The 26,262-nt window shown below is 35.8% G+C and overlaps 1 non-coding gene across 1 annotated transcript; it reads right to left on the reverse strand.

Moving 5' to 3' along the window:
• Nucleotides 1-6,305: 6,305 nt before the first annotated feature.
• LOC113931687 lies at nucleotides 6,306-6,409 on the reverse strand. The gene has a single exon (XR_003522838.1). It is a non-coding gene; the product is annotated as a small nucleolar RNA U13 (small nucleolar RNA).
• Between the last annotated feature and the right edge of the window lie 19,853 nt (nucleotides 6,410-26,262).

The raw sequence follows: 26,262 nt of genomic DNA on the forward strand, positions 1-26,262 counted from the left end.
TTACAGAAGAGTTCGAGTGTTTCTGAAGCAGAAACAGAGAAAAGAAGGCTTATTTAAATAATATAATCCAGAAGTGAAATAGAGAGGGAAATAAAAAACTTACGTGGTGTTCAGGACTCATCTGTCTGTGGTCCAATATGCTCTCATGTATAAAGGCCCTCTTCAGAAGTATAGCTCCCAGAAGATGTTTGAAATGACACCATCAGTGATTACACCTGTCCTATGACTGTTTTTTTCAAAACAAAAATATTTCTCCAATGGAGAGTATGTCAAGTCTCTTATGTGATTTAATTTCTTATTAATTGACTTTTCCCCCAGAGCTAAAGAAAGGGACTGACAGAAGAGAAGCAGAGAAGAAAAGAAAGGGGGTGTGGTAGATTATATTATTGCTCAGAAATATTTATTTACTCTTGCCTCTCCCTACTCAAGGGGTGGAATATCTTTTTCTATTCTTTGATTTTTGGGTTTGTTGATGTGACTTGCGTTGGTCAGCAGAATGCAGTGAAAGTAACAGCTTGCCTGGTCTGAGCCTTAGTCTTAGAGGGCTTTGTGGTGTTTTTGTTTTGTTTTGTTTTGCCTGCCAACTTGTGCTTCTGCCACTGCCATGAGGATATTTCTGAGTTAGCCTGTCATTTCAACAAGTAGGAAGCAGAGCTGTTCCAGCCGAGTCCAGCCTAAATCAGGTGATCTCTAACTTACCCATTGGTGCATAAAATAATAAATGCATGGCGTTGTATGTAACCAAGATTTTGTGTTTGTTATACAGTGTGTCATAACAATAGGTAACTGATACATTAGCCATGCTGAAAAGCAGTTTTGCCTACTTCACAATTTCTCAAGTTGCTTTCCCTTCACCTGAGGCCTGAAGAAACTTGTGGAAGAGAATATAGTGTAGACATAACTCTACTAAAGTCTTTATGCATTTTCTGAGCCCAACTAAGGTATCCACAATTATGTTTTCTCTCTCTCTCTCTCTCTCTCTCTCTCTCTTTTTTTTTTTTTTAGAGGGAGAGAGGTGGCGGGGAGGGATGGAAGAAGGGGAAGAGATAAATCTTATGTAGGCTCCACACCCAGCATGGGACCCAATGCAGGGCTCCATCTCATGACCCTGAGATCATGACCTGAGCTGAAGTCAAGAGTTGGACACTTAGCCGACTGAGCCACCCAGGTGCCCCGTTTTCTCTTGAAGTATATCAAATTGCTTCCTTAAAGTTTGTTGTAGTTCCATCTGTTGTTTTTAATCTACATCCTTTCACAAACAATCTTTTAAACAGAACAAATGATCAGTGAAGGGTGTTTTACTTCTATTTTGCTCTGGTTTTCTTGAATCTTCTCATGGTGATTTATGCAAACTGACTCTTCATCTAGGATTGTCTATTCATATCCCAGGTCCTTAGTCTTAATATTTTTTCTTTAGTTCATTGTTACTTACTATTTTGTATTGTGTTTAGGAAAAGAATCACTGGAGCTTTTAAAAAGTGTATGAGATAAAATTAAAGTATATTCATCTTTATTTTGATCCTTTCAGACACGCTCTTTCACTACTTGTAAAGCTTAACAGAAAATTGGACACATTGTGAGGGCATGTCCAAACTCTCTTTAATCTCTATAAACATGCATCAGTTACAAAGTGAACCAGTTCAATCAGAACTATAGGTTAAATGTTAGTTTACTCCTCTCTTTATTCAGGTGAATCCTGCCATAGTTTTTTAAAAGAGGAAGCGAAAATTCAGTCACTTGATAAGTTATGAAAAAGTTTCAGTATGAGTGGGATACCTCAGTGGAAAAAAACAGAACTTGCATAAGTTTTTATTTTCTACATTATCTCTGGTATTTGCATGTTTAACTTAAAAATTGACCCATACCATTATTTTTTTTAAAGATTTTATTTATTTATTTGACACTGAGAGAGAGACAGGAGAGAGGGAACACAGGCAGGGGGAGTGGGAGAGGGAGAAGCAGGCTTCCTGCTGAGCAGGGAGCCTGATGTGGGGCTCGATCCCAGGACCCCGGAATCACGACCTGAGCCAAAGGCAGACACTTAATGACTGAGCCACCCAGGCACCCCACACACCATTATTATTATTTTTTTTATTTTTTAAATATTTTATTTATTTATTCATGAGAGACAGAGGGAGAGAGAGAGAGAGAAGCAGAGAGAGAAGCAGGCTCCCAAGGAGCAGGGAGCCCGATGCGGGACTCGATCCCAGGATCCTGGGATCATGACCTGAGCCGAAGGTAGACGCTTAACCATCTGAGCCACCCAGGCGCCCCACCATTATTTTTAAAACATAGTTTTCTCTTATGCAGGCCTCCTCCCTTCATGGTATTATTATAACTTGACAGTTGTGATCCTTTCTCACTACCTACTATTGATAGCATCAGAGAACCTTTGTATGCACCATAAAAGTCTTTCCTACCCTCTTTTAATTTTGATCCAAACTTCCATCAATCCATTCTCTACCCAGTAAAGTGATATTTTAAAATTCAGATAAGATTATCTTATTTTTGCTTAAACTCTTCAAACATTTCTAGTTACACTTGGAATAAAATCTAACATCTTAAATGTGCTCCTAAATCTTCTATTTCTCCTATGTTAGCCTTACTATCTTCCTTCGTATCCTTTGAAAACCCCTTTTCTACAAAATTCTTTTCTAATCTTAGGCCTTAGCAAGTTGCATTTGCAAAAACATGGAAGTGTAAGAATGTATGGAAAATTCAGGAAAGGAAAAATAGTTCTTTACGAATGTGGCATAGGGACTTACATATCAGGAATGGATAAAGATTAGTTCGTGTTTGCTCATATGCTACAGACTATATCTGTGTTTATGTTTGTGTAAGTATGTGTGATAATATATGCATTATATAAATGCATATATCATCATTTTTTTCTTAGTAAATCAAGATAAAGTGTAATAAATTCAAGTTAGCAAGCATTATCAAATGTCTATTAAAATATAGGTCATATAAAATATTTAACCTTTGTAAGCCTCAGGTTTCTCATCTTAGAAAAAGTAATACCTACTTACAGGATTGTTGTACTTTAGAGATTATTTTTCTGTAAGGCACACTAAGCACTCAGCACATTGGAGCTATTTTGTGCACATCAGGGAGTTAACTGCAGTGAGGAATGTTAAACACAAAACACAATTTTACTCCCAATGAGATTATAATCTCTCTCAGAACAGAAATCTTTAAAGGGCAAAAGGGGTAAATGCCCATTAACCTACTCATTTTTTAATATAAAGACTAGAAATAGTAAAACTTTCTGGACCGAGAATTCCATTTCCCAAATGCAGACTCCTGCCATAAGGTCACTGAGGAAAGCTTTGATGGTGAGCATTGACCTCAAATATTTAAAGAGCTAAATTCACCATGTTTGTGTGGCCAGGACCTATTCCCCTTTTGGTTTAACCACTATATATCTATCTCTGATTAAGCAAATGTTCCAGGATTAACTAACATTTTTAACTTGATTATCTTTTGCTAATAAACTGTCCAGGACCACCTTAGCCCAGCTATATCAATTAGGAAAACAGCTTAAAATTATGACACTAGTTTAGTTTAAAAAATATTATGAGCAGGTCAGATAATTGTAATGCTTAATGGAAAATGAATATAGAAAACATCTGAGAAAACAAGTTAAGAAATCCACAGTTTATGTGTCACTTTACAAATAGGTCAAAATTTAGACTTAAAAAAACAAGTTGAACCCTGTCCTTTACAAATTTAAGTCACAAAACTTATGAGGACAGATTTTTTTTTACCCAGCTATTAATGCCTCTGGTAATTATTATAAATGCAACCTGTATTGTAATATTATAACATTCAAGGATTTTGTTTTGGCTGAAATTCATAATTGGAGAAAAAGTTTATTAAAAATAAATTTAACTTCAAAATATTGAAGATCCACTTTGATACTAACTAGGAAGGGCCTAATACAATAGAATACAGATATTGATCATGAGTTTATAAACTAAATAACACATTCAATAATAATTTCATCTTATATAAACATTGTTTTTTGTTTTTGGTTTTAGTTTATACCAAATACAGTAGTCGATCCAAGGAATTTTCTATGACACAGGTAATCACATGGAAATACAAGGCTTCCCTACAATAGAAGCTTAAATATTATATTATCTCCAGTATTTTATGGCTCTTAATGAACAAGAGAGAAGTAGAGATGAATGAATATGACACTGGCAAAGTTCATTACATCTGTTGTGAAATGTAGGGTTTAAATCCTGGGTAGTAATTTCATGACAGTGGGCAAATAACTTCTTCACGTCTCAGTTTACTTCTGGGGATGATGGTAATGATGCTTGTGATGATTTGATGAGATAATAGCTATAAATTGTGTGTGTTGCTCTAGCATATTGGGTTCCCCAGGAAGCTAACTCTGATTTGAAGATTAATTTCATTAGGGAGTATTCATGGGATAAACAGTATGGAAGGGAATTCACAAAAATGGGATTAAGCAGAGGAAGTTGAGCAGTAATACAGTATCAGTGGAAGCCTTAGCCAATCCATGGAGAGTTCTGTAGTTGAGATGAAACTTCAGGAGAGTCTTGATTTTGGATAAGAGAAATGAGTCTTTATCCTCCTTCATAGATCTGTTATTAGATGTAGGCCATCTGGAATGGAGGAATAAACTTGGCTGAGGCTATTCTCTTAAGCTGAGGTAATTACTGAAGTAGGCTTGACAGTTGGGAGCTGTCAACCAGCAGCCGTACTTCCAGCACCTGGAGTAATAATCAGCCCGTCATTTCTGAAGGGGACTTGGGCAGCACTTTAGTGTCCACCACAGTTAGTCACAAAATCATCTGCAAGTGTTTAATGATATATGTTATTATGAAAAGGGCCATCTTCCATATTTCAAAGAGATCTCAGAAGTCCCACTCTGCCTTTTTTATTTCAACTCAGCTGCACTGTTTTTCTACTTGAATTTGCTCTACTATATTTGGTCAGATAGCCTACAAGGTGTCTCATATACATATCTGGTATCAGTTTTCATAGTAACCTGGTAAGTTTTGTATCATTTTCAATAAGGTACTGTGAAGAAACTGATGTCAAAATGGAATGCATAAGCTTTTTAATTTACATATCCACTTTATAGTGAAATAAGAATTTAACCCCAATAGCTTTTTAATCTAAATCCTATGAGATATTTTATTTAGAACTTTGGTAATAGTGAACTTTGCTATAATTTATAGTTTATTCAAACTATTTTGACAATATTTTTTAATGCCACAAGGGTTGTACTTCTGCATATGCTGTAGGCAACAATTATATTAAATGGTTATACTTCAGCATATGCTGTAGGCAACAATTATATTAAATGCTAGATCTTTTAATTTTTTATATAATTTTATAAATAGGTTAATTGCTTGGATTTCATTTAATTACTAAAACTTGTATTTCATTTGGACAGTTGGATAGGTAGATCTAGAATTTTCATGAACATCTGACAAGTATTCTTATATAAAATATATTGGCTCCATAATTTCTTACTATACTATTCACTTATTTTGATTTATAAGCACAGGTGAACTGTTTAAAATGAGGAGTTACCTAACAATTAGACACCAGTATACAAAATAGAATAAACCAGAAATATCACAAGATATAATGTTATATGCACACACATAAGGTGGTCTTCAAAAAAGTAAACTTTGTTTTCTGAGATGAACCAGGTAGAGGAGCATAAGTAGTACACCATGAGAAGATTAGTGAAGAATGGCTGGAATTTTGAAGTAGTTCACTTGTGTGGGTGAAGTGGGTGGCATATTCGGTGAAGGGAGTGATGATCTAGGGACATATCTCAATAACCAAGGGCTCTGAAAAAAAGCCTTGGAGGTACAGAGAAAGTGCAAAGGAGATCAAACTGAAAAAAAGCACAATGTATTATGGGCATACAAGTCTTGAAGCAGACAGATAACAGGAATAGCTTTTATTTTGGCCTGTGATGAAGGATTACAATAATATGAAGCATGTTGGGGTTGGCTATTTGAGAATGCTTCCAAAAGTGTTATTCTTAGCAGTTTAGTGGTAGAAGAGAACAGCATCAGCCTCCAAGTAATGGGATCAGAGATTCCAACTTCATCACAATGAATTACTAGAAATTTCCTCCAGGTTATGGGGCCAAGTTTTCAGACATTTTTAGCCTCTGATAGTGATACGATCTTTTCTTCAAAACCTTTTGTGTCTTCAATATATTTTAGAGCTAAATTGGAATTTATTGCTTTGAGACTTGGCTGCCTTAAGGTCAGTTTTATTCATTCATTCATTCATTCATTCATTAATGTCAGATGGGTAATGTGCCGAGGTTGTAACAAGGTTTGAGGGAGGCACATGTCACGCAGCAGCATGAACATCCAATCATCACACTTATGAACTACAAAAGGATCAATAAGATGAATTTTAAATAAGAAATTCTTGCAGTGACATGGGTTGTTCCCAATTTTGCTCCCCCTCACAAGAACAACAACTAATAACTATTCAGAGACAAGGCAACACTGAGAAACATCCTTTGGTGAGTCCAAAGCACACCTCCGTACCACAGAAACCAAGACAGACTGAATTAGAAGGGTAAGAAGAGCAGCTATTCAGTAAACACATTGCCCCTCCCCCAGGCTGGCACAACACTATACTGAGAGATCTCCCCTGATAGTTGCTGCAGTGGAAAAAGACCTTGTGGAATGGACATCTAGCTCCCCCATCATCGTGGGTCACTACTTGGGAGTTCCTACTCTGGTCTCACCTCATGGGATCAAGGGGAAATCCATGGGGCTTGACCATTAGGAATTTGATTGTGATAGAGAAAGGGGAGGGGCTTGAAACAACCAGCACTTGAATCTGAGCCAACCAAGTTCCTACCCGCAGCACTCAAGTAGTAGTCTCAACCAGTCTCTTTGCTCACCCGCAGAGCCAAGACAGTTGACCAGGGAATTTGGTGGAGCACAAGTGTGCCTGATTCTGGTCCTCAAGAAAAGAACCTTAAAAGCCCCGGAGCCTGGTCCCCAGGACTCCCATCCCCACCCCGCACCCAGGCAGAGGAGCTCGGTCATAGTACATCTACTACTGAGTGTAGTTCATTGGCCCTGCCCCAAGAGAAAGCCTCTCCAGAACACTTCGAAGCCCTGTAGCCTAGCAACACTTGAACAGAGAGTCTGGCAGGCAGAAGTGATTATCCATAGAGCAAAGCCAGTGGCCTTGTTCAGCCAGGGAACTTGGGGCTTGGGTTGGCTTGAGTCATTACCACAAACAAACAACCTTGCTCTCCTTGGAGCTTGTTCTCCCACTGTCCAGACAGGGAAACTAATCCATAGCCCCGCACTTTGCTGAACACAGCCTTTAGCCTGCATGACCAGAGAACCTCATCAGAACACACAGGAAGCAGCCTATCCCATCCAACAACCCTGCTTATGGTGGAACTTGAACAGAGAGCACAGCTGGTGCTTTCCCCATCAGCAGAGCAAAACCAGTGGCCCTGTTTTGCCAAGGAATTCAGTGTACAGCCTTGCCTGATTTAGGTCCCCACATTAGTGAGCTGTGCTGGCCTTGGGGGCCTGGTTTCCTGCCCTGTCAGAGCTAGGAACCTAATTCACAGCCCCACCTAAATCTGAGTATAGTACCCAGACCTATTATTTAGGAAGCCTGACCAGAGAACCCAGGCAACCATGGAGCCCATCCTATGGCCTCACTTGGGCAGGGAACCAAGCCAGCAGTCCTATCCAGCTGTTCTAAGCCAGTGGTACCTCCTTACTTCAGAGTTTGAGTAGTGGCCTCACCCCCAAAATAGACCCTGATAGCAAGCTTTACCTGCCCAAGAACATTATCAGCTGACATATTAAGAAACTCAAGCTGAATGGTAGTGAGCTGAATGGTAATTAATTGTCTCTGTCAAACACACTAGGATGGTTTAACATACATAAATCAATAAATGTGATACATCACATTAATGGAATGTAAGATAAAATCATATAACTTTAATAAATACAAATTAAAGCATTTGACAAAATTCAATATCCTTTCATGAAAAAACTCTCAACAAATTGGGTATAGAAGGAATAAACTTCAACATAATAAGGGCCATATGTGAACAAGCGCACAACTAACATAATATTCAGTGGTGAAAGGCTGAAAACTTTCCTGTTATGATCAGGAAAAAGACATGGGTGCCTAATCTCACCACTCTTACTGGAAGTCCTAGCTGAAGCATTAGACAAGAAAAAGAAATAAAAGGTGTCCAAATCAGAAAGGAAGAAGTAAAATTATCTCTGTTTGCCGATGGTATGACCTTACATATAGAAAATCATGAAGAGTTCACCAAAAAGAGTTAGAACTAATCAGTGAATTCAGTAAAGTTGCAGGATATAGAATCAATGTGCAGAAATCAGTTGTTATTTTTATATACTAACAACAAAATATCTGGAAAAGAAATAAAGAAAACAATCCTTTTCACAATAGCATCCAAAACAATAAAATACTTAGGAATAAATTTAACCAAGAAAGTGAAAGATTTATAGATAGTAACACTTTGATGAAAAAAATTAAGGAAGACACAAGTAAATGGGAAGATAGCCTGTGTTCATGGATCAGAAGAATTGATATTGTTAAAATGTCCATCTATAGATTCAGTTGCAGTTCCTAATAAAATTTCAGTGATTTTTCACAGAAGTAGAAAGGTTTTCTTACAAATTGATTCCAATGGCATTTTTCTCCAAAGTAGAGTTTTTTTTTTAATTCATAGGGAACAACAAAAGACTTCAAATAACCAAAGCAATCCTGCAGAAGAAAAAAGCTGGAGACATCACAATTTCTGATTTCAAACTATATTACAAATATATAGTAATTAAAACAGTATGCTAGTGGCATAAAAAAGACACATATTCCAATGGAACAGAATTGGGAGCCCCAAAATAAATTATGAATAACAAATATTTGACAAGGGAGCCAAGGATACTCAATGGGGAAATGTTAGTTTGTTTAATAAACAGTGCTGGGAAAACTGGACAATCACCTGCACAATAGTGAAATTAGACCTCTATTTTACACCTCTCACAAAAATTAACTCAAATTGGTTTAAAGACTTAAATATAATACCTGAAACTGTAAAACTCCTACAAGAAAACACAGAGGAAAAGCTCCATTTTACACCTCTCACAAAAATTAACTCAAATTGGATTAAAGACTTAAACATAATACCTGAAACTGTAAAACTCCTAGAAGAAAACACAGAGGAAAAGCTCCTTGACATCTGTCTTGGCGATGATTTTTTGAATATGAGCCAAAAGCACAAGCGAGAAAAAACAAAATGAATAAGTAGAACTACATTAAACTAAAAGCTTCTGCACAGCAAAAGAAACAATTGACAAGATATAAAAGTAGCCTTTGGAATGGGAGGAAAGTATTTCCAAAACATCTACCAAATAAGGGATTACCATCCGAAATATATAAGGAACTCATATAGTTCAATAGTCAAAATAAACATTCTAATAAAAAAAGGCAAAGCACTTGAATAGATTTTTTTCTAGGAAGACATACAAATAGTCAACAGATAGGTGAAAAGGTGCTCAACATCATTTAATCATCAGGGAAGTGCGAATCCAAACCACAAAGAGCTATCACCTCACATCTGCTAGGATGGCTATTATCAAAAATATAAAATATAACAAGTATTGGAAGGATATAAAGGAAAAAGAACACTTGTGCATTGTTGGTGGGAATGTAAATTGGGGCAGGCACTATGAAAAACAATATGGAAGTTCCTCAAAAAATTAAAAATAGAACTACCATATGACCCAGCAGTCTCACTTCTGGTTTATATCCAAAGGAAATGAAATCAGGACCTTAAAAAGATATCTGCACCCCCATGTCCATTTAAGCATTATTCACAATAGCCAAGATATGGAAATGGCCTATTTGTCTATGATGAAATGATAAAGAAGGAGTGTGTATGTGTGTGTATATTTACACACACACAATGGGATATTATTCAGCCATGAGAAAAGGAAATCCTGCTATTTGCAGCAACATGGTTGGACCTTTAGGGCATTATGCTAAATAAGTTAGAGAAAGACAAATAATAAATGATCTCACTTATATGTGGACTCTAAAAAAGCTGAAGTCAAAGAAACAGAGTAGAATGGACATTGCCAGGGTTGGGGGATGGAGCAAGTAGGGAGATGTTGATCAAAGGATACAAACTTCCAGTTATAAGATTATTAAGTTCTGGGGATCTAATGTACAACATGGTGACTTTAGTTAACAATAGTGTATTATGTTGAAAGTTGCTACAAGAGTAGATCTTAAATGTGTTCACCAAAAAATGAAATGGTGTTTCTGTGATGGAGGTTTTAACCAGCCTTACTGTGGTAGTCATTTTGAAGTACGTAAGATAAGTATCAAATCATCTCATTGTACATCTTAAACTTAACACCATGTAATATGTCAATTATATCTCAATAATGCTGGAAAACAAATGAATACAATTCTTTGCTTCTCAAAAGGCCAGTCTTCAATAAGATAAGGACTTGTGCTAGAATGAAACTCAGTACACTGCTTCCTTCTTTGAGAAAGTTGTACCGTGAAAAACAAGAAGTTAGCCAAATGAAACCATGTTCTTAGTGATATAGTTGATTTACACTTTGGCATAAGCTCCTTATCTCATTGTAGCCTGGTCATGGACAGGCAGCCATGAACTTGGTGTAGCATGGTTTTACATGTATCATTTAATTTAATCCTTAAATCTATGCTGTGAGCAATAATTATTAACCTCATTTTACAAGGAATTGAGATCCAGAGTTAGTACAAATTTACTCAAGTGTCTGCAGTTAGCAAGTACTGGTTGAGGATTTTCAATGCAGACTGACTCTATTGTCCTCCTGTTTAATTACTGTACTTTATTGACATTTGGTATATAAATGGCTTTAGAAGTTTTTATACAGTAATCTTTTTTTTACATTTTTAAAAATTTTTTATGTTAATCACCATACATTACATCATTAGTTTTTGATATAGTGTTCCATGATTCATTGTTTGCGTATAACACCCAGTGCTCCATTCAGTACGTGCTCTCTTTAATACCCATCACCAGACTAACCCATCCCCCCGCCCCCCTCCTCTCTAGAACCCTCAGTTGGTTTCTCAGAGTCCATAGTCTCTCATGGTTTGCCTGCCCCTCCGATTTCCCCCCATTCATTTTTCCCTTCCTACTGTCTTCTTTTTTTTTTTTAATAGATAATGTATTATTTGTTTTAGAGGTATAGGTCTGTGATTCAACAGTCTTACACAATTCACAGCACTCACCATAGCACATACCCTCCCCAATGTCTATCACCCAGCCACCCCATCCCTCCCACCCCCCATCACTCCAGCAACCCTCAGTTTATTTCCTGAGATTAAGAATTCCTCATATCAGTGAGATCATATGATACATGTCTTTCTCTGATTTATTTATTTTGCTCAGCATAATAACCTCCAGTTCCATCCACGTCATTGCAAATGGCAAGATCTCATTCCTTTTGATGGCTGCATAATATTCCATTGTGTGTGTGTGTGTGTGTGTGTGTGTGTGTGTGTGTGTGTGTGTGTGTGTGTGTAGGTGTATGAAAGGAGAGAATAATAAAGCAAGTGGGATAAAATGCAAATATAAACAATGAATCTAGGAAGGCTGTAAGGAGGGGTTTTTTGGCAACGTTAAGTTTGAAATCATGGAGGACATTATGTGAAGTGAAATAAGCCAGACATAGACATACAAATGTTGCATGATCTCATTTATATGTGGAACCTAACATATTAAGACTCAGAGTAGAATGGTGGTTGCTAGGGACAGGAGGGAGGGGGGAAATAAGGAGATGTTGGTCAAAGAATACAAAGTTTCAGTTATGCAAGATGACTGAGTTCTGGGGATCCAGTGTACAGAACAGTAACTATAGTTAACAATAATATATTGTATACTTGAAATTTGCTTAGAGAGTAGATCTTTAGTCTTCTCACCACAAACAAAAAGAAAAAAAAGAAAGAAAAGGGAATCTATGTGAGGTATGGTTATGTTAATTAGTTTGATTGTGGTGATCATTTCACAATATATACAAAACATCAAGTTCTACACCATAAATATATATAGTTCCAATTTGTCAGTTATGTCTCAGTAAAGCTGAAAGATAGAAGAAAAATGAAACACACTAAAAGAATAGAATAGAAGGAAGTATCTTATCAAGTATTCATAAGCTTAAAGAATATAGATTCATAAACCATCAGGCTCTAAAGCAGGCACTAAGGATCAAATGAAATTGAAACTAAGTATCTTCATTAGAAATGTAATTATCTGAGAAGAAATGTTTGAGAGTAATAAAAATCTTCAGTTAGAGAAGTGGGATATATTAGTTTAATTGTTTTTTAATGAAAAAAGTATCAAGAGAATAAAATAATATTCCAGCTAATAATAATATTAAAATATGTTGGCTTTTTAAATAGGAAATATCCATTTTAGTGATATGAATATTTCCTTTCTTTCGGATCTTCTTTGGTAACTTTTTTGATGAATATAAGCTAGGCACTTTTCCATTTATTTATTTTAATTCACATAATTATTCTCTGAGTTAAATATTATTTCCATTTTTGTAGATGAGGAAACTGAGGCTCAGAGAAATTAAATGACTTGCTTAAGGACACAGGTGTTAAGCTTCTTGGATTTCACACTCATATCAGCTTGATTTTAATCCTATATTTTTTAGACCTTAACCTTACTCTGGCATTTAGTGAAAGGTGATTTATTAAAATATAAAGAAAATTGAAATAGCCAAGACCACTTTCAGTGAAAAATGAGATGGAATTATTCTTTTTTTTTTTTTTTTTTTTAAGGATTTTATTTATTTATTCATGAGAGACAGAGGAGGAGAGAGAGAGGGAGAGAGAGAGAGAGAGAAGCAGAGGGAGAAGCAGGCTCCCAAGGAGCAGGGAGCCCGATGCGGGACTCGATCCCAGGACCCTGGGATCATGACCTGAGCCGAAGGCAGACGCTTAACCATCTGAGCCACCCAGGCGCCCGAGATGGAATTATTCTTAGTGGCAAAATGGATTTGGAACTTTGCTTTGTAATGAAATGCTAACCCTTTACAAATTAGAAGCTGTTGATCTTTAAATCATGGCTCATTTCAGTCAGTTTACAGGAGGAAAAAAAGACTAAAAATGGAAAGAAAGAATAAAAGAGAGAAAGAAAGAAAGGAAGAAAGAAGGAAAGAAAGGAAGAAAGAAGGAAAGAAAGAAAGAAAGAAAGAGAAAAGAAAGAAGTAAGGGGCTAGACATCAAAATGGTTGATTAATAGAAAGTTTTCACTTCTCACATAGTTGCTTTGATACTGAACTGTCTTAGGCACATTTGGCCTAAAACCACATGATTCCTTCGAGACCTTTTTTCTATCCCCAAAGCAGCAATGCACCTTAAAAAACTCTTGTTGGCAGGAGTCTCAAAGCTGCTGCAGCGTTTTGTATGACAAAATATCTGACAAAAACTCCTTTCACTGGGACAGCCATTAGAAGTCCAGGAAATATGCCAACAGAATAAGTGATCCATCAGCCTAGGAGGATGTGCCTCCTTGGCTTTTTCATTTTATTTTAACAAAATCATAAAATAAATGTGTGTCGTCATTGACATCTGAAAGAATTTTTAAAAGTATTGCATGATTACTTATTTAGTAAAGAAAGTAACTGGTGCTAAGTAATTATTTTATCAATTATTTAGTACACTGTTAGTGCTCTACAACAGAGGTTTTCAAAAGTGCATTAGAATCACTGGGGGTGGAGGTGAGGGCTTATGAAAAGCAGATTTCTGGACCCCAACCTTTGTTCTGGTGATTTAAGTTTGGGGCAAGGCTTGATAATTCACATTTCTAACAAGTTTCTAGGTGATGCTGCTGCTGCTGCTCTGGGGACCACATTTCAAGAATCATCAGTCTAAAATATATGTAAGATTTTTGGATTTGCTTATAAAGATTCTTCATTGATCATCTATAATCACTTAGAATCCTTTGTATTCAAGAAAATATTATAAATATGTAAACATAACTATCTTTAAAGGCCGCATCTCCAGCTTATTTGTTAACTGACCTTTTGACCTAGATGTTTACTGTCCAGCACAGTAAACATTTGGCACACGTGGCTATTAATTAAAAGTAAGTAAAGGTCAAAGTTCAGTTCTCCAGTCATTCTAGCCACAATCAAGTGCTTGATAGCTACACATGCTTAGTGGCTACCAGATTATAGATAGAGAACATTTCCTTCAGAATTTAGGGAAGACTATTAACTTTTCTAAATGCTGACCCAGGCCAGCATCAACAGAGAGCAGGCAGGTCCATCTGTGACATGATTTTAGGCATTTGGCCTTCCTCACCTTCCCCCTCCATCTCAGAGCATCTGTGTCTGTGCATGCACACCCATGTGTGATGCACACATGCATGCACATGCACACACATACACACACAGGATTTTCTATCTAAAAGCTAACCTTTAAGGCTTGGGTCTAGTTTAAAAACATACATAGAAACACTGGTTTGTTGTTTATCTTAAATTCACATTTAACTGGGCAACTGGGTATTTTACCAAATCTCACAACCTTAGTTTATGATAAAATTGCATAGGTCTAAGGATTTTTGGAACAATTAAATGAGCAGGCACATGCAAAATGCATAAATGAATACTTGGTAAATATTTGGCCCTACTGTATGCATTTTCCTATTTCTTATCTTAAGTTCGTTTCCAGTTTGAGCACTCTGCGTAGGTGGAAGCTCAGATAGGGAGAGATCTACTGGTCTTCAAATTTTCTCATATGACTAAATACAACTTTTAGGGCTAAATTGTTGATAGTTTTCATAACTAAGCTATATGTCAGTTCCCATATTCTACCTTGAAAAAAATTAGATGCACAGAAATGTTGAACTAAACAGTATTTTATTTAAACTCTGGAACAGGTTAATAAATATATCTGATGACAGTGAAAAATCCTTACTGATATGAAAGATATAGACTAGATACGAGGTATAGTACAGAGGAAGTAATTTCCTTTGGGTATATCTTAAAATTTTCTGAAAAACCTCATGAAATTGGGTAACTCTTTTTCTAATCCAGAAATATTGCAAGAAGCCAAATAGTAATAAGCCTGTTTCTGTACCATTTCACTTCTTTATAAATGAAAATGGTGTTTCAGTCTGATCCTAGTTGTGATTTTTTTGCCGTGAATTTTCATACAGAGAGAAAACAAATAGATTTTAATTTTAAACTTCATGTTAGATACTTATATAAATAACTCTAGATTTACTTAGTACTTTATTTTTCAAAAGATTTTATTTATTTTTTGAGAGAGAGCAAGAGTGTATGAGCACAAGCAGGGGGAGAGGCAGAGGGAGAGAGAAAGGGAGAAGCAGTCTCTCTGCTGAGCAGGGAGCCTGACTCAGGACTCAATCCCAGGCCCCTGGGATCATGACCTAAGATGAAGGCAGATGATTAATCGACTGAGCCACCCAGGCACCCAGTACTTTAAAAATGGGAGACTTATGTACTTGTTTTTAGAGAGAACAAGCGAGGGTGAGCAGAGGGGAGGGGCAGAGGGAGAGGGAGAGAGAATTTCTTTTTCTTTTTAAAAAGATTTTATTCATTTGTTTGAGAGAGAGAAAGAGCAGAAGAGGGGGAGGGTCAGAGGGAGAAGCAGACTCCCTGCTGAGCAGGGAGCCCGATGTGGGGCTTGATCCCGGGACTCTGGGATTATGACCTAAGCCGAAGGCAGCCGCTTAACCGACTGAGCCACCCGGGCACCCCAGAGAGAGAGAATCTTAAGCAAACTCCACGCCCAGTGCAGAGCCTGATGCAGGGCTCAGTCTCAACAACCCTGAGATCTTGACCTGAGCCAAAGATGAGAGTTGGGCACTTAACCAACTGAGCCACCCAGGCATCTCCTGGAAGGCTTATTTGTTATCATTCACATCAGATTGATGATTTTATTTTTAGTTGGTCTTCATTCAGTAGACCAAGTTAATTAGAATTTAGTTCAGTTCAGCAAATACTGCTAAGGAATTTTCAGTTGTTCTTAGCTGATAATTAAAAGGACATTAAATTTTTTGGCATTTTTAGATAAAATATGCCAGTATGTTTAGATTGAACATGTCTAATATTAAGTAGGTGGATACACTTAGCTTTCAGAGATAGAACAAAGGAAGATGACACAACCTACCTTTGGTAATTTCAACTCATTGAGGAGATAAGTTTGTACTTATTTTACTTTCTGGAGTTTCAAGAGTGTTCTTTAAATCAAGTTCTAAGCTGATTCTCCAATTATCAAGAGATTTTTTTACCTCACAAATTTATAAAATTTTGGTAGAGATGCTATAATTTTTGATCACTAGACTGTGGTCCTCAACTTTCCTCTTCCAAAGTGTAGGCACCTTTATGAGGGAGAGGACAATTAATGTGAAATAGGAGGCTGAGCCTGCTTAATGAAAAAATGGTTCCCTGAACAGTTAACCCTTTGAAATTGCAGTGTGGGTAGTTGCTATTAAATTGGGATCTCCCTTCCCAATCTCTTCTTAACAATAGAAAAGACCATGTCTGCCAGTAATAATGTTGTTCCCACTGTCATCTCTTGACAATTCCAGGCCTGAGGATTAAGAATGCCCTAGGTAGGTCAGCGGAATCACCTTGGAAGAGAGCAGAAAACAATAAAAGCAAACACTTAATAAGTGCTTCAGTTTGCCATGCACTTTTCTAAGTACTCTACATAGTTTAACTATTTATATTCTCAACAAATCTCTGCAGTAGATAGTATTATTCTCATTTAAAAGATGAGGTAATTGAAACACAAAAAAACTTAAGTATCCTACCTAGTGTCCCATAAGAATGAATTGGTGGTGACAAGATTTGAACCCAGGCAGTCTGACTCCAGAGCCCCTGTTTTTATGATTTATATACCTTACTATAAGGAAATGGGTAGTCCTTCATAAATCAGCTTTGTCCTATCCAAAAACCATTAGTATTGAGTGGAGCTCAAGTTAAACCTGGGAGGAAGAGGTTTAGCCTAAATTATTGTTTTCCTTATGATCTGTCATGTACCTTTAGTTTCCCAGCACATTCAGTCATTCAACAAATGTTTAGGAGAATCCACTACATTTGGGGGATTATTTGAGACTTAAAACAATACAGTTTGGTATTAGGGGAAGTCAGCTATTAAAATACATGGTCAGGGAGGTATTAGAGGCACCATACATAATATTTGCTGGGGAGCAGAAACAAATAAGGTCCTCAATTCTGCCTGGACCATTAGGAAAGGCTTCCTTCAGATTTTCTCTCTAAAATTATGTGGTTTTAAGATTAACATTAACTTAAGATATTGATTGCTAACATGAAGGATCTACAACGACCACACATTTAATGCCTTTATACCAAGACATCAAAAATGAATCATATCTAATTTCCTGTGTTGTGAAATATTATCTATTTATATAATTTTGACACTGTCCCTGCTAGTTCTTATTCGTAGATCCTGCTAGGCCAACACATAGCTATAGATATATATATATTTCATTCAGGCTATTTAGTAGTGATAATAATCTTCCTCATCCAAGGTATGACTTCATCCTCACATCCCTCTGGTATTCTGCCTGTCCATATTGGGAAAGACATGTTGGAAAGTTGCTTTAACTTTATAGCATGGACATTTCTCTACCACTGTTGCTAGCCTCTCAGTTCTCTCTGTAATGGTGTGTCTTAGTGTCTACAGAAGATGTTTTACATTATTCCATTAAAATGGATATGCATTTTGTCTGAAACTGTGTGCATGTGTGTATGAGTATGCATGCAGGTTGGTTTTGGAGCTTTGGGAAATGGAAAGGTTTTGTGTTGATACTTGTGGCAATAAAATTACCTGAGGTACCTAGGATTCCCATGCCTGGCCTGAGATATAGAATAAGTTGGTACAGAACAAATATCAAACCTTGAATTATATTTATAAGTTAATATGTCATCCTTATCTTACAAATATATTTATTTTTACAAGTGGTTCAAGTTTTTTTCTGATTGAATCACCTGTCCAAAATAAAAAGATACCAATGGTTATATCAAATCATCTAATAGGCAATTGAATTTAGGGGCTATTTGAAACCTTACCATAATTAATGAAGCTTGTAGTAGACTTCTGGTGCTCTCCTATATTCAATTCTCTTCCTCCAAGAAACACAAGAGGACCATGCTCCCTTACTCTGCTGCAGTTATATGGGACTGTTGTGACTAGTTCTTGCTGATGGATTGTGAGTGAAAGTTAATTAGGTCTTGGCCCACTTCTAGACTGACGTAGGTACTTCCTACAGGAAGACTCTCTAGTGCTTTTCTTCCCTTCTTAACGTAGGCAACTGCATATTCCGGATGGCCCAGGGAGAGGATGGTAGAGCTTTTATCAGCCTGGACTGGCATGTCACTACATGGAATATTGCTGACCTGAAAAGTTGCCCAGGCCTACAAGGAAATTTGCATGTTTTGTTAAGCTGCTGATATCGGAGGTTGTGTGTAACACACCCTAACTAGTCTATCCTGTTTAATACATATTATAAGATATATAATTCTACAAGCATTTGTTTTAAAATAGTCTTGGCCACTTTGGATTCTTGCTCTGTTTTGAATGTCTGATAAGATTTAAAACTAGGCAGCTAACAATGACATTACAGATATATCACTGATTACAGTTTCATAAGATGATTCCAAATATATTATGCCATTTGATTCTCAGTCCTTATAAAAATTGACTTAGGAAACTGAGGCATAGAGAATTTAAGTGACTTTGTTCAACTGCTCAGAAAAAGGTGGACTATAAATGATTTTTCTTGCTACTATTTTGCTAGTGTTAATAAATATACTCTTGTTTTTCATGTGAAATATCCATATTATAATAAATCTGATGACAAAAGGAAAACAAGTATGGTTTGATATATTTAGATTTTTAGAAATTCTTTAGCTTATCCCCTGTTTTTTAATGGTATTAATCTCTTACATTCAGACAATATAGGGATGTTGCCTATAGCTTTGCAACATGTTCCACAGTTATTTGGTATGTCCATCAAAAAAGGATGGTTTGAACCCCAAATAGTCCCTCTGACAGAATTTAACTAGGAAAAAAAGGATTCCAGTGATGGTAAGATCTCAGGATCATAGCTATAGTAGTGATGCCTATATTACATCAGCTTGACTATACATCTTAAAAAATGTCACTGTAATCATTTGCTAATTTTCAGGGAAAGTGGCTCTTTTAACATTGACTAAGGCAAGAAGAAAAAGAAATTCTGCTTTCCATTATTTTTCCCCATACAGTTCTTGGTAGTTAAATTATGGATAGAATATTATGGCATATAATAAACACATTAAAAGCACACACTAGTAAATATACCTCCCCTCCCACCCATAACATGTGCCTATATGCACACTAATACACACACACAGGAAAATACAGACCCAGTAAATGTCCATTTATCTCACTTTTCATACAGAGCAGAAAAATGCTCATATTTGTTTTTTCCTTTCTAGTTTTCTTTTCTAAACAATTCAGGATATATGAAAATGAGATGACACAGATATATTACTCTGTGGAGATATGTGCGTTCCCCACATTGGCAAGTGGTTTGAGACTGATGACACAGAACTGCTCCAGCAGTTGATCTGGCATTGTATGTGCTTCTCTTCTAATGAAAGAAGGAGCTGCACATGGATCATAATTATCAAGAACTATTTGTTATTGTCAGTGACAAGAGGAAATCACATTTAGTTTTACTGCGTGTGTATTAGATATTACTGCTGAAGATTAAATAAAGGTAATGCATTGTAGATACAGAAGGAATAGATTAAAAATTAGCTGAGTTATTTATAAGATGCCACAATAGGAAGCACGAATTCATGGCATTATCCAAAGTAATGAAGATTTTGGTGTTGAACATGACTTACATATTCATGCAATGGTAGGTGTTTTCCTGTTTCAGAAGTTTCTTTTTATAGAAAAAGACAACAAGCATGTAATCACTGATATTAAATGCATTAGGGGAAGTAACTAAGCAGATGATATCTTTCTGAACCATCTCCAGCATTGTAAAAATATGCTTAATCATGTGGCCATATTGTTGGGTACATGGCCTGTTTTTCCAAAAAAACAAAATCTGAATGGGAAGCACAAATACTTAAAAATATTTTTAGTGTTAAAAGAAGCAGAAACAAATATTATGTTTTTGGCAGGGTATAGAGATTTATGTAATTTTGTCTAAGTTCTATAAATTGAGATGACTTTACTATGATGTTTTAAAATCTGAGTTTAGTATTTTTTAACTTTGAAACTAATGATATACAGAAATACTATTTGCATTACTGGATATAAATGTTCAAATATTCATAATAATGGACAGGAACCTGGGAAATACTGGTTTTCATTTAAATTTGGATTTGGAATTGTAATCACCTATTCACAACCCCAGCATGCAGCTACCTGGTTTTTCTAATACACTGTTATATTATCTTACCTCTACCTATGCAAATATTAGAGGCCTTGAGTTTATGGTAACTTAACAGTTTGCTAACTGAGGAGAAAGTGAGTGATCTTCTATAACATTGATCAGTTGCTACAGTTGATGACACTAAGCAGAAAGAACAACTAGAATCAAGAGCTCCAGAATTCCCTGTGGATACTGTATGGTTTCATTGCAGCAGCTGTTCTAACTTTGGCTGCACGCAGCAGCAGGGTTTGGTCTCCCTAACCACTCCTGTGTTTGTGTATTCATGCTATACTCCAAAGTCCACTTTCAGAGAATCTCCTTTTGCTGATTTTTTGTTTGTTTCTTTACTTGTGTGGCAATTAAAAGTATGTTTCTTGGTTTAGACAATAAGTTCATGCCTAATTGGTAGTTAATTATAAAGGTAGATGAGCCATCAATACATATTCTGTAGGGGCATTCTAAAACAGGAGTTGAGGTGCCTGATGTGTTCAACACACAGGTTTTTTTTTTTAAGATTTACTTATTTATTTGAGAGAGAAAGAGAGATGGAATCTCAAGACTCCTCTCTGAGCGTGGAGCTTGACTCAGAGGGCTTGATCTCAAAACCTTGATATCAGACCTGAGCCAAAATCAAGAGTCAGACACTTAACTGACTGAGCCACCCAGGCGCCCCAACACAGGTTTTAACAAAGTATTATAATAATTGAAATAAATGCTGTGCTCAGTATTTTTATGATTATTAGTTTATGTTATTTTTATTTCTCTTTTTTGTTACTTTTCTAAACTAAGTTACTTTACACGTTTTTCTTTTTCTTTGTCAGAAGGCAAAACTCTTTAAAAATTCTCTTGGAGATAGGATAACTGAAATGTTTGACATTATCAAGCATTATCAAGGATATGGAATCTTAGAACACTTGCATTGCTTGTGATGATTTAACTTGGTACAGCTGTTTTGGGGAAATATGTGAAAGTATTAACTTCAGCTACACAGCAACCTAAGCAACTTATTTTACTCCTGGGTATATACCCAGCAGAAACAAGTGCTTATCCATGTACAAGGCCTGTCTGAGAATGATCATAGAACTATTTTTTTTAAATATTTTATTTATTTATTTGAGAGAGAGAACTTTTAATCATAATAGCTGGAAGCAATGTAAATGTTCATCAGAAGTTGAATGGGTAGACAAAATGTGCTATATTTATGCAATGGAACACTTCATGGCAATGAAAAGGAGAACACTAATAGGTGCAACAACATGGCTTAATTGCAAAGACATAATGTTGAGAGAAAGAAGTCAGACATAATAGAGTACACAGAATGTGATTCCATTCATATGAAGTTAAAAAAACAAAATTAATCTCTGGCAATAGAGATCAGAATAGTATTTATCATTGTAGAGGGGACACTATTGGCTGGGCAGGGACAAAAGAAAGACTTCTGGGATCCTGGAAGTGTTCTATAACTTGATATGGGTGGTGGTTACATATGTGAACATATGTAAAAATCCACAGAAATTAAGATTTCTTTTGTAATTTAAGTAATTCCTCAATTAAGAAAAATATACTAGTAGTAACATATAAACTTCATCAAATATTGAGTTAGTATTTTCTTATTTGACAATGTTAAGAATTAAACTAGACCATCTGATATTTTCCATGCCTATATATGAAAAGAAATTGATACCTTTTCTTTAGATGTTGGTATAATCTGGAGTTTCAAACTCAGTATCTTATCTTAATTTTAAACATTATTTTGGTTTCTGTTTTTCTCACTGATTGGAGACTTGAAGATACTTTTGATTTCTCTTTGTGATAATGTTTCTAATTAATTAAAATTAAAAATTTATTAATTGGTTTTAATAATTTCTGCTAGTTCATATCTTCGTTTTTCTTGAGGGTTTTTTTGATTAATCTCCAAATACTCCTTCAAGGTTGACTGATCTTAAATCCTGCACATGTGATACTTCATATGTAAACAAAACCTCTTCTAGGCTTAGGATTCTTTTTCATCCCAAAGTATACATATTGTTTCTTTGATTTCTGCCCTTGAATTTAAAACAGTAGACAAATCAGTAAGGCTTTTCTTTCTTTATTTTAAAATTTATTCAGCTTTATAGATATGTAATTGACAAATAGAAATTACATATACCTAAGTTATAAAACATGGTGTCTTGATACATGCATACACTGTGAAATGATCACAACAGTCAAGCTATTTCACAGGGTCGTCGTAGGGACATTGTAAGGTGGCGTGAGTTATGTGCCGGGTAGATGGTGAACATTCAATAAATTCGACTTTATGTCATCTCATCTAGTAGTTACTATTTGTCATTAATAGTAGTTACTATTTTCCTTCTCTTCACATGTGTGTCATTGTGTTTAGAAAACTTAACATCTACCCTCTTAGCAAGTTTCAAGTGTATGACACAGTATTGTTAACTATAGGCTGCATGCTGTACCTCAGATATCCAGAACTTATTTATCTTGCATAACTGAAACTTTATACCCTTTGACCAGTATCTCCTTATTTCCTCCTCTGTCTTGCTCCAGGCAACCACCTTTCTACTCTCAGGTTCATTGAGTCTGACGATTTTAGATATCATGTATAAATGAGATTTTGCAGGATTTGTCTTTCTGTGTCTAGCTTATTTTACTTAGTATAATCTTCTAGATCAACCATGTTGTTGCAAATAACAAGATTCCTTCTTATTTATGGCTGAATAATATTCCAGTGCATGCTATGTACCACATTTTCTTTATTCATTTGACTGTTGACATATAGGTTGTTTCCATATGTTGGCTATTGTAAGCATGTTGCAATGAACATGGGAGAGCCAATATGTCTTTGAGATTCAGATTTCCTTTCTTCTAGAAGTGGGATTGCCAGATCATTTGGTAGTTCTATTTTTATTTTTTTTGAGGAACCTCCATACTGTTTTCCATAGTGATTGCATCAATTTACATTTTCACCAAAAGTACACAAGGGTTCCCTGTTCTCTAGTGTTTATCTCTTATCTTTTTGATGATAACCATCCTAATAGGTGTGAGGTGATTGTTTTTTCACTCTTTTTGCCTGGATTGTTATATTTAATTTCATCATGTTGATAATAACTGCACATTTCAAGCCTATATCTAGAGGTATCTCCCATTTTAACAACTTGGTCTGCAACCCAGGATTCCTGGCTTTACACCTGTGGTTCTGTGTCTTTATTCAGAACTGGATTTACTATCATATCTTTGTAGTATTTGTTTTAATTCAATTAGTTCCTTTACTTGATCACAAATTTTATGTATATTGAATTTTCATTTTCTTTCTTATACATTTATTATTTTCTCTTTATTTATATATTCTTATTCTTTCCCTGTTCATTTTTGGAGCAAATCTATAGCTACCTAATCTTTGCTTCTGTACTTTATTCAGTACCTTTCTGGGTAACTGTTTTCTCACTATCTCATGGTCTAATCTTATCTCAAAAATCCATATTTTCATGAATTAGATGAGATGACATAAAATATATTGGTTACTCTTTATTTGCATATTTTGCAAATATTTGCTTCCCCATGTGTTTCTTATATTTTTATCATATAGAACATTTCACAAGCTCTACATGTCTTTTGATTTCTGCTTATTTGAACAGTGGGTATCACAAACAAGTATGGTATTTGTTTCTCCAGTGTGGTAAACGGGGCTGCTTTCATCCTTTTGCTTCCCACTTTATTGCTGTTACTAGGTTCCTATGATTTACTAAGCTCTAGAGTAGCTTGGTAATTCATTTATCCAGCAGCTATGGGGAAGACAGTACCTGCAAGGTCTGTTTGTAGCATATCTATTCAGGGAGCATTTTTATCTGTCCCTTCTCTGTATTTGTGACACACTATGGTGTGACTTTCCTGGACTCTTTCTAAGTGTTGTCCTCTTAATCAGGTAAGAAACATATTATTTGAGGTGAATTATCCTCACTATACCTATAGATGATTTTTCTGTTTCCTATTGCAGCCTATATCCTGGGTCTAGCATTTATATAACCCAATTGTTGCTGATCAAATATAGTAAAGACACCAAATGGTGCCCTCTCCATCTGTGTAACACCCTGCTCTTTCCTTCTGTCCTCTCTCACGCTTTTAGCCTCTTTTAATTTCCACAGATCCATACTCTGTAAGATAAGCTGCAAGTTATTTCTTGGTCTCTCTCTGAGATTTATTATCATCTGTACCACATTTAGCAGAAATAACTTTCATGTTTCTGGCATGTGTATAACCCTCTCTAAAACACACATTTCAAACAAAAGCAAGTGTGTTGCTCTGAAGTCATAGTTTTTCTGTGAGAACGAGAGTAATTTTCCCCAGGAGATCTCATAAGGAAAATGTTTTTGTCCTTTATTATGCAATGAATGTGACTTCTTAATCATCAATAAATAAGTGAACTAATTTTAAAATCTCCATTTGAAGCATTCTACATTCTGACCACCATTTCTTATCCTTCTAGATCACTTATACCAGTAGTCTTAATTCAGCAACTATTTGTCTTTATGGAGGCCTCTCATCTACAGATTATCCACTGTCCATTGCCTGTGGATGTTTCTATTCACCTTTTACCCAGGTAAAATTCCTTGATCCATCATTAAAGTCACTCCTTTGCAATTACCTGTAATATTATTGCTTGACTCTTTCTCTATTATACATGCCTGGCTAAAGCCATCCATCCAAATACTTTATGTCTTCAGCCACGAAGCTGAAATCAGCATAAAAATGCACATAGACATTCTACTTGGATATAATTTACATTCATTATTACCCATTTTAAAATATTACAATATTGCCATACAGTCTTCTTTTACTTTCTTAATATGACTAATTTTCTGTTCTTCAAATTAATTTTTATAAGTTGTCCTCTCTCCTCAAAGAACCAGTATATCTATATCAAAACAACATGTTGTATACCTTAAGTATATACAATTTTTTTTAAAAAATGACCCAAAGACCAAGAATGCTGATTGGGGGTAAAGATTGTGAAAAATGTGAGGAATTTAAATAAAATCAAGAATTTAAATTTTGAGGGAATAGGCAAGGAACTGTGCATTATAGAGCAAATTGTTACAGTAGTAAAACATGCTATTTGAAATAATATACATGTCTTGACTCTTTAAAGGGTAAGCTATTTTTAAGAAAATGTGGGAAAATGTTTATATAACTGCCATTTCAAAAATAGTACTAATTTTTTCATTGATAGTGTTGGCCTCATGTATAAGAATTTTTTTAATATTTTTATCTTCTTATATTATGTTAATCACCATACATTACATCATTAGTTTTTGATGTAGGGTTCCATGATTCATTGTTTGCATATAACACCAGGGCTGCATTCAGTACGTGCCCTCTTTAATACCCATCACCAGGCTAACCCATCCCCCCACCCCCCTCCCTTCTAGAACCCTCAGTTTGTTTCTCAGAGTCCATAGTCTCTCATGGTTCATCTCCCCCTCTGATTCCCCCCCTTCATTTTTCCCTTCCTGCTATCTTCTTTTTTTTTTAACATATAATGTATTATTTGTTTCAGAGGTACAGGTCTGATTCAACAGTCTTACACAATTCACAGCACTCACCATAGCACATACCCTCCCCAGTGTCCATCACCCAGCCACCCCATCCCTCCCACCCCCCACCACTCCAGCAACCCTCAGTTTGTTTCCTGAGATTAAAAATTCCTCATATCAGTGAGATGATGTGATACATGTCTTTCTCTG

This window comes from Zalophus californianus, chromosome X (genome assembly GCF_009762305.2).
Source record: "Zalophus californianus isolate mZalCal1 chromosome X, mZalCal1.pri.v2, whole genome shotgun sequence".
In the NCBI taxonomy this organism is placed as follows: domain Eukaryota; kingdom Metazoa; phylum Chordata; class Mammalia; order Carnivora; family Otariidae; genus Zalophus; species Zalophus californianus.